Genomic DNA, 8,308 nt, shown 5'->3' with positions numbered 1-8,308 from the left:
GAGAGAGAGAGAGAGAGAGAGAGAGAGAGAGAGAGAGAGAGAGAGAGAGAGATATGGAGAAAGACTCTTGTTGCTTCGAGCCAACTATATCGTTAAATTAATGACAACTTTTTTTTTCACATTTTTATTAGAACCATTAAAGTTACAGCATCATCAGTATGTGATTAGATTGGAGTGGAGTAAATATCGCAGCATCATTTTCCGCTTCAATAATCGCATTAGTTTTAGATATCTTTGAGGCATCTGATTTACGGTTTAATTCAAAGTCCGCAGCGTGCAATTAATTTGGGTTAATCGGATCTACCGTTAATCTAACGCCTACTCACTCGTTTTTCATATTTTTATTAAAACCATTAAAATTATCCGTATATAATTATATATATAGATTAGAGAGTATAAAGCAACATCATTTTCTACTTCAGTGATTTTATATTAGTCTTGAAGGCACCTTTGAGACATTTTGATTTACGGTCCAACATCCGCAGTGTGCAATTAATTCAGGTTAATCGGATCTATCCTTAATTTAATGTCAACATGTTCGTTTTTCATATTTTTATTGGAACCATTAAAATTGTGCGTATATAATTATATATATAGATTAAAGAATATAGAGCAAATATCGCAGCATTATCTTCTACTCCAATAATCATATTAGTCTTGAATATCTTTGATGCATTTTGACTTACGGTAGTGTTCACAATACAATTCATTCTGGTTAATTGTATATACCGTTAATTCGATAACAATCTGTTCTTCAAATTTTTTTGGAACCATTAAAATTATGCGTATATAATTGGACAACGGAGCAGATATCGTAACATCATCTTGTACTCCAATAATTACACCGTTAATTTGATGCCAACTTGTCTTTTTCCACTTTTTATTAGAGAGAGAGAAAGAGAGAGAGAGAGAGAGAGGGAAGAGAGAAAGGAAGAGATTAAAATTATAGACATAATTTATATTTGAATAAGTACACATTCATCCACTTAGCTACTAATATAATTTTGATAGTATTATTCAAAGAAAAATAGATTAGAGTAAAGCAAATATTGCAGAATTACTTTTTATCATATGTTTAGAGTATCTTTGAGACGATTTGATTTACGGTAAAGTCCGCAATCCAATTAATTCGAGTTAATTGTATATACCGTTAATTTGATATTGAATTATGTTTCTTTTTTCAGATTTTTATCAGAATCATTAAAATTATCCACATATAAGTGGATTAAAGTAACATTGTGTTTCCTACTGCAATAATCATATTAGTCTTGAACATCTCTGAGGCATTTAATCTGACGGCAAAGTCCGCGCAACGCGAAGTAAAATGTATTCTGCAAAAAAGAAGATACTCGCCCGCAATACCTCCGAAGTAATTCTGCGCAAAGTGCGAAATCACGGATGTCGCCGCGATGTGTTCTTGCTCGACGCGCTGATGCAAAATGCGAATTAGCAATGTGTTTTGCGACGGACAGCGGGTCGCGATATCTCCCTCTGCCGCAATATAATCAAATTCTCAGCCGCAGCGGGCGCTTTCTACAAAAGAACGGAGCGTGCGAGGATGCACTTTAGTGGCTGTCCGTCTCTTGGACGTTAATGCGAAAACCCAGCGACCCGTTGCACCGTGAGCGCCATAGATCGCGGATTTCTCAAACGGACACGCGGTGTGCCCGTGGAAAAGGTCAGATTATTTCATCTTCTAGGAATGCCCGGTCGCGCGCGAACAATCCCCCCGCCGAGCGCGTGATTTCTACGCGCGCTTGCTCGCTCGCTCGCTCGCTTTGTTAGATTTCCCACAGCTTATGTTTTCTAACTTTCCTCCGCCTGGCCGCGTAAGGTCAATTCGCCAAACAGAAAAACAGACAGACAATCGCGCGACTTTCGCCGCTTCGGCGTCGTAACCGCGCGGCGCTTCGAGATGATTACGCGCTAACGTGTCAGTCTATGAAAAACGCCTCCCATCCACGACCTGTTCATTTCGCGGATTCACTTCCACGGCAACGGAGAAAACTCGATTATATATCTCGGGGCTCGCGTGCTTCTTCCATTAATGCATATATTTGTCAGGGAAGCGTAAGAAGAGGCAAGACTCGACGACGTGGAGGAGAACGCCGAGTGGATGAATGCTTAATGACACACGCACGTAACGAAGATAAGATAAAGTGATACTTCCGTTTATTAGAGGCGAGATTCTATGATGTATGAATATATTAGTAGCAAAAATAACAGAGAGTACGCGAGAGTGTTGCGAAGCACGTTACACGCGTAGAGAATCGAGGAATTTAAGGGGACCGAAGGGTCAGATTGCTTGAAAATCGAGCTTGTTTTTTCACAATTTTTTATGACAAACTGAATGAATATGTGAAAGTGTTATTTTGATGTGTATTTATACAACATATAAAGAGAAGAAAAATTTTGATGATCAAATACTCAATATAAGTACATGATACATGCAGTTAAAATATATTTTATTTTTCTTTTCAAGGTCGTCATTTTGCAGTAATATCTTGACTCTTGGTGGTTCAATTAAACTGAATTTTAGGTAGAAAATTTCCGTAAGCTTGTTATTATCGGGTGAACTACTATAATAGAAATTGAGTAAAAGTTAACAAAATTGCAAATATCTTAATAGAATATTATTAAAATTTTTAGTTCTTTTCTATAATAAAAAAATTAATATTTCAAAATTAAATATTTTCACGAGTTTGTCAGTGGTTCACTTGATAATAACAAGCTACGGAAATTTTTTACCTAAAATTCAACTTAATTGAACTACTGAGTGTCAAGATATTATTGCAAAATGACGACCTTGAAAAAAAACCGAAATATGTTTTAATTATATGTATCATATACTTATATTGAATATTTGTTCATCAAAATTATATTTTTCTTCTCTTTATATGTTGTATAAATACACGTCAAAATAACACTTTCGCATATTTATTTAGTTATAAAAAAAATTATGAAAAAACAAGCACGATTTTCAACCAATCTAACCCTCCAATTCCCTTAATTCGCCGCTCGTTCGTGAAAATTGAGCGAGTTCACATCAGTATTGGGTATTGAACAGTTGGAATTTTTTTCGATTAAGTAATCGAAAGTCATTAGTCAAAATTAATTAATCGTTATGTATGTAATGACGAATAATTTAATCGCTTTGTGAGATTAATTACTGACCAGTATATAATCAATCATAAGTTTGATCAATAATAAGTTTTATCAATCGATAAGATTATTTATGATTTTATATACAACGCGATTGATTATATACAACGTGTTGATTACTGATTTACCGAATATTTTAGTTAAGGAAAATTTTCGTCAATTAAATATTCGATACTGATGATAAGTATATCGGCTTTGAGAAAGTGTTGGATATTAAACGATATTAAAATTTTTGTTGACTGAAATAATCAGCAAGTCAAACGTTAGAATTAATTAATTGTCATATATAAAATCACAAATAATTTCATTGATTAATGAAATCGATTATCAATCAAATTTTGATGTGATCGATATGAATAATTAATTTTATCTTTATTTAACAATTAATTTATACAATAATTTTAACTTTATTTTCTGTAATTAATTTCATCAATTGATGAAATCTTATCTGTAACTTTATGTATGACGATTGATTTAACTTTAATTATTGATTTGTCGATTATTTTGATTAAGGAAAATTTTAATCGACTAATGACTAATGGATATTTTGGTTAACAGCACACGTTGTTTTCGAAAGGTAGATAGATACGTAGAATAGATAGATAGATAGATAAACAGAATATCTATCTCAGGGAGAATCAGGCAAGCATCGATGTACTTGATCAAACAGTTTCCTCGACGATCGTTTTCACGATTGGGACGGTCGTGACAAATGATCTCGGACTGATGATCGAGGTAAACCGAACGCCGAAAACTTTCTCTGCGCGGCGCGTATATCGCGTGCATATATATAAAATGCAAGTAGGCAAGGTGCGCGCGGAGAAATTGATTTTACAGTGATATTCCACACGATATTACGAGTTCTCTCTAGGTAATATTGAAAACGTTTCACTCATGCAGACTTTTATGTTCCGAATAAATAGTACAATATAAACGAGATAATGTTACGTAAAAGTGGAGTACGTAATGGAAAAGTGTAGTAGAGACTTTACCAAAAAGTTGGCATATAAATAAGAAAATAATTTAATTGAAGTTTTCTATCTCAAGATTCTATCTCAAGATTAGAGTCTCTCTCTCTCTCTCTCTCTCTCTCTCTCTTTCTCTCTCACGTCAATGCTACTTTCGTCCTCGAATGAAACGGGATTGACAGAAAATTCATAGACCGCTAAAGTTAATAATTTATACACTTTGAAAATTATGCTACTACTATCTAAAAAAATCTACGACATATACGTGAGCGAATATATCGCAGTGAAAATTTTGTTTTGCACGCGATCGCGATGAAAGTCTTCATAAGAATCGCGGAAGACGTGTTAATCGAATTTGCTTTTTTTTTTCTCTTTTCTTTCTCTTTCATTACGGCGTCGTATAGCGCAACCGACGTTCATTTTTATTGATTGTAATAGCCGGGAGATGTCCGAGCGCGATCGGAACGGAAAAAAAGAAAAAGAGAAATTTCTCGCACCATCGCGGTGATGGTAAATTGATGATCAGCTTTTCGGATGGGAAGAGTTCCCTCGATTTAATATAACGGCTGATCCTCGCGCTCGATTCTCACGTAATTACGCGGCCGATTACATAGACGCGCGCGGGTAATTGTTGTTCGGAAAAGAGGAAGAACGCGTCGACCTAATCGCTGCTGTTCACTGTCGCTTTCTACAAGGTATCGCCATTGCGAAAGGGACACGCCGTGAATTCAATGCTAATGGCAAGCGCGAGTTATACGTAATAACAGTAATATAAGATACAATTATTTTACTCGAACCTCATACAAGAGTAACTTTTTATACCGAGATGTCATTAAATGTACTTAACAGATATATATAACAAAAAATTCATACTCTCATTAATTTACAACTGTTTACAACGCCCTAAATTTTATCTAATTTATATTTCTGTTAGGAAACTTTATTCTGTAGCCCCTTAAGTGAAAGAAGGATTTTATTGTTGAAATGAAAATTTGGTGCACTGAACCAAAATTTAGTGAAAACGGAATCGACCAAATGTTTGATAATTGCGATTAAAGACTAACTGTCGTTTTGTTTTCTCACTAATACATCCTATTTGATACAAGTAAAATGTATGATAATGCCAATCAAATCGTATGTGCTAAATATTTCAGTTCTAACTAAAAAAATAATTTTTTTAGAATAAGTAACCCATAATTAGGTTCGTTACTTTACGGGCCTTAGTCTTGCATTTAATCATGAAAGCTGGCAATCATGAAGCTTTGAAGATGAGGGGAAATAATTGTTGTTGCGGCCATTTTGATTGATTAAATGTATAACACATGATATGAACGTAGACTCAGATATATTATCGTGCAGAGTCGCGTGGTGTGATTTCAACTGAGATACGTTTCGAAGTTATACATTCTATAAACAAAAATAATATTTTGCAAGCCATTTTCTCCTACAGTATGTCTGATTACGTGAAAGGCTGTGAAAGTAGAAGAACTGTTAAACGAAAAAATAAGATGCAATTCGAATGGAGACAATCCTACGCCGCTGCCATCTTAGTTGATCATATTGGATTCATAATGGAATACCATTACAGTCCTCTTTCCTCTAAAGTTTCTCTCTCTCTCTTTCTCTTTCTCCTACGTCACGCGTTCAATCATCAATTTCTCTCGGTCTCACGAAGCCATCGTCGATGAGATTCGCAATCGCTAATCTATGCGACGTATGCGAATCACGTTAACCCTTTCGCTACCAACAGGACATATATGGCCCGGGATATGTGTTTTCCCCACTATTAATATTAATAACCTTATTCCACTGAGTAAACAGCTTTTTGGCATTCTTCAGAACATACATCAGTTATCATTTTACTTTTTACTGTTGAGACAAATATACTGAGGGAAAAATTATCTTAAAATCAACAAATATTTCTTTGCTGGGTACCACTAACATATTTACTTAAATTTAAATTCTCTTTTTAAATCGAATATTGCTCACCTGATTTAAGTAAACAATATTTTATTTAAATAAAGGGAATTTAGATTTAAATAAATATGTTAATGGCACCCATCAAAGAAATATTTGTTGATTTTAAGATAATTTTTCCCTCAGTGTATGTCTTCTCAAAAACTCCAGTAGGATATCAGTGTCTCTACTGTGTCTCTTTGGCGCCAAACAAAATATTCTTAATTTTTTGTTGAAACATTATATTAATGTATTTAGTGAAGTGAAAGTAAAAGAAAAAAAATTATATTTTTGAGAACGCGAAATTGGTAGCGAAAGGATTAAAAAGGAAAGTCCATCCTCGAAAAAGAAAGGGCCCGGATCGTTGCCCGACAACGATCAATCGCGTTCGGTCGTGCCGCTCTCATCGACACCAGGCTGCGATTAGTCGACGAGAAAGAACTAACTTAATCGCCACTTTCGCCGCGATCGCAATTAGGATTTCGCGTATGCCATCGCCGTCGAATCGAACTAATGGGCCGTCTTCTCTCTAAGACAATTCACGGAGACGCCGGCGGTTCCTGGATTGTGTCCCGGCTTCTTTTCGTCCCATCTCGCGCATTTCTCCGATGGATGCCGTTTTAGAAAGGCGGGAGAGAAACTTGCGGAGCTCTGCAGCGTGTACCGAGACCTCATCGTCGTGCTGCGAGATCATTGGCGTATCGTGGTATCGAGTTTACACGGTTTCAACGCGCGTCGAATGTTCGGCCGACAATTCGAGGCCCGATTACGGAGAACTCGTTGTTACCGCACTCTTTATCCTCCGAGATAATTCACGCGCTATAATTCGCGTGTATCTCACCGCGACAAGATCTTTTTTTTTCTTTTCTTTTTTTCCCCGCATGCCGAGAGCGCTTTAAAGCGTATCGAATGCTCGGCGTTTGTCGCAACTGAGAGTCCAGGTAAAGGCGAGAGAAAGCCGATTTAGCTGCCAAGTGGCGTTAGAATGTCTATTATGCGTGACAACCTCGATTTTTCCCCATAACGTTTCGGAAACACTTTGGTGTTTGTGTGTGTGTGTGTGTCTCACGCCGATGATTGCTTTTCTTTTTTAACGTGTACACTGAGGATAAATATCTAAGAAATGTAGACACATTTGTTCAGTGGGTACTAACAGCATATATTTATATCAACATGAAATATTTTTCAAGTAAAAAAAATATATTTTTTTTAAATCTTAAGGAAACCTTAGTTTTTTAATGCAAGCAATAGTTTATTTTATTTAAATAAAAGATTTAAGTAGATTTTTATTAGATTTAGATTTAAGCAAATATGTTGTTATTTCAAATAAATATCTTAGATATTTTTCTCTCAATGTAGGATAAAACACTCAATTATTGGCATTTCCCCTTAGTCATTCACAATCCAGAAGAAAATCTGGTTTTTCTTGCGACCGGTATTGTTAAACTTCTTGCTTGCATTTTATGATACTAAAAGAGAACTTTGTAACTCGAATTGCGAACAGCCGTCGCTAGCCGCAAAAAGAACAAGGTTTTTCTAGAGTGTGAACGAATAAGGGGAATCGATAATTATCAATAATTGAACATTTTGTTCGACATCGAGATTAATAAGTTTGTTCATAAAGAGCGGATTACGTCCGACGAGAAGAAGCAGTTGGACAACCATTAAGGGACACACATTAAAAAATTATTTTTGTATTTAAAACTAAAAGATACTTTTTTGGTACATAGAATTTGGTTGGTATTACCGTATTTTTTACTTGAATCAAGTAAGATATATTGTTATGAGAAAGCAAACATTTGAGCGGCTATTAAATTTCTAGTTGCAATCACGAAACATTTGTGATCATCTTTTTAACTAAAAAACAGGTTTCGCCTGATTTTGGAGCCCTCAATAATGACATTTTTTGCATACAACTAAAGCTCACATCGAGTCGATTCCAAATACGTAAATCTCTATATATAATCTGAACCTCTCACCGTTTTTGAGAAAAATAATCCAAACAAACCCCAATTTCAACAGCCTGGTGCCATGTAAACAAAGATAAGTATCAACTGGCGACTAATTCAACGCATGATATGCGCCGCATATTTATTTTTAGTCACCGAACAACACTGATGCAAAACTTATCTATGGAATCTTAACGGATCAGTGATTGGCGATAATTGATTATCAAATAGTGCATAGCAGGTCGGAATCGCTAATATTATTAATATAGAACG

At 35.4% G+C, this 8,308-nt stretch overlaps 1 protein-coding gene across 5 annotated transcripts in view; it reads left to right on the top strand.

Annotated features, from left to right (window-relative positions):
- LOC116846804 overlaps nt 1-8,308 on the top strand; it is a 49,232-nt gene that overhangs the window by 18,729 nt on the left and 22,195 nt on the right. The window contains exon 1 of one of the 5 annotated variants that reach the window (XM_032821117.1): nt 685-1,678. The exons of the other annotated variants lie outside the window; for them this stretch is intronic. The gene's annotated coding sequence lies outside the window, so the exon portion shown is untranslated. Of the gene's footprint in view, nt 1-684; nt 1,679-8,308 lie in introns of those variants that run through there. 5 annotated transcript variants of the gene reach the window in all.

Source organism: Odontomachus brunneus, unplaced genomic scaffold (genome assembly GCF_010583005.1).
Source record: "Odontomachus brunneus isolate Ranch 3 - 2012 unplaced genomic scaffold, Obru_v1 Obru_scaffold_069, whole genome shotgun sequence".
Taxonomy (NCBI): Eukaryota; Metazoa; Arthropoda; class Insecta; order Hymenoptera; family Formicidae; genus Odontomachus; species Odontomachus brunneus.
Note: the sequence above shows the minus strand (reverse complement) of the source record. Positions and strands in the feature narration are given on the sequence as shown.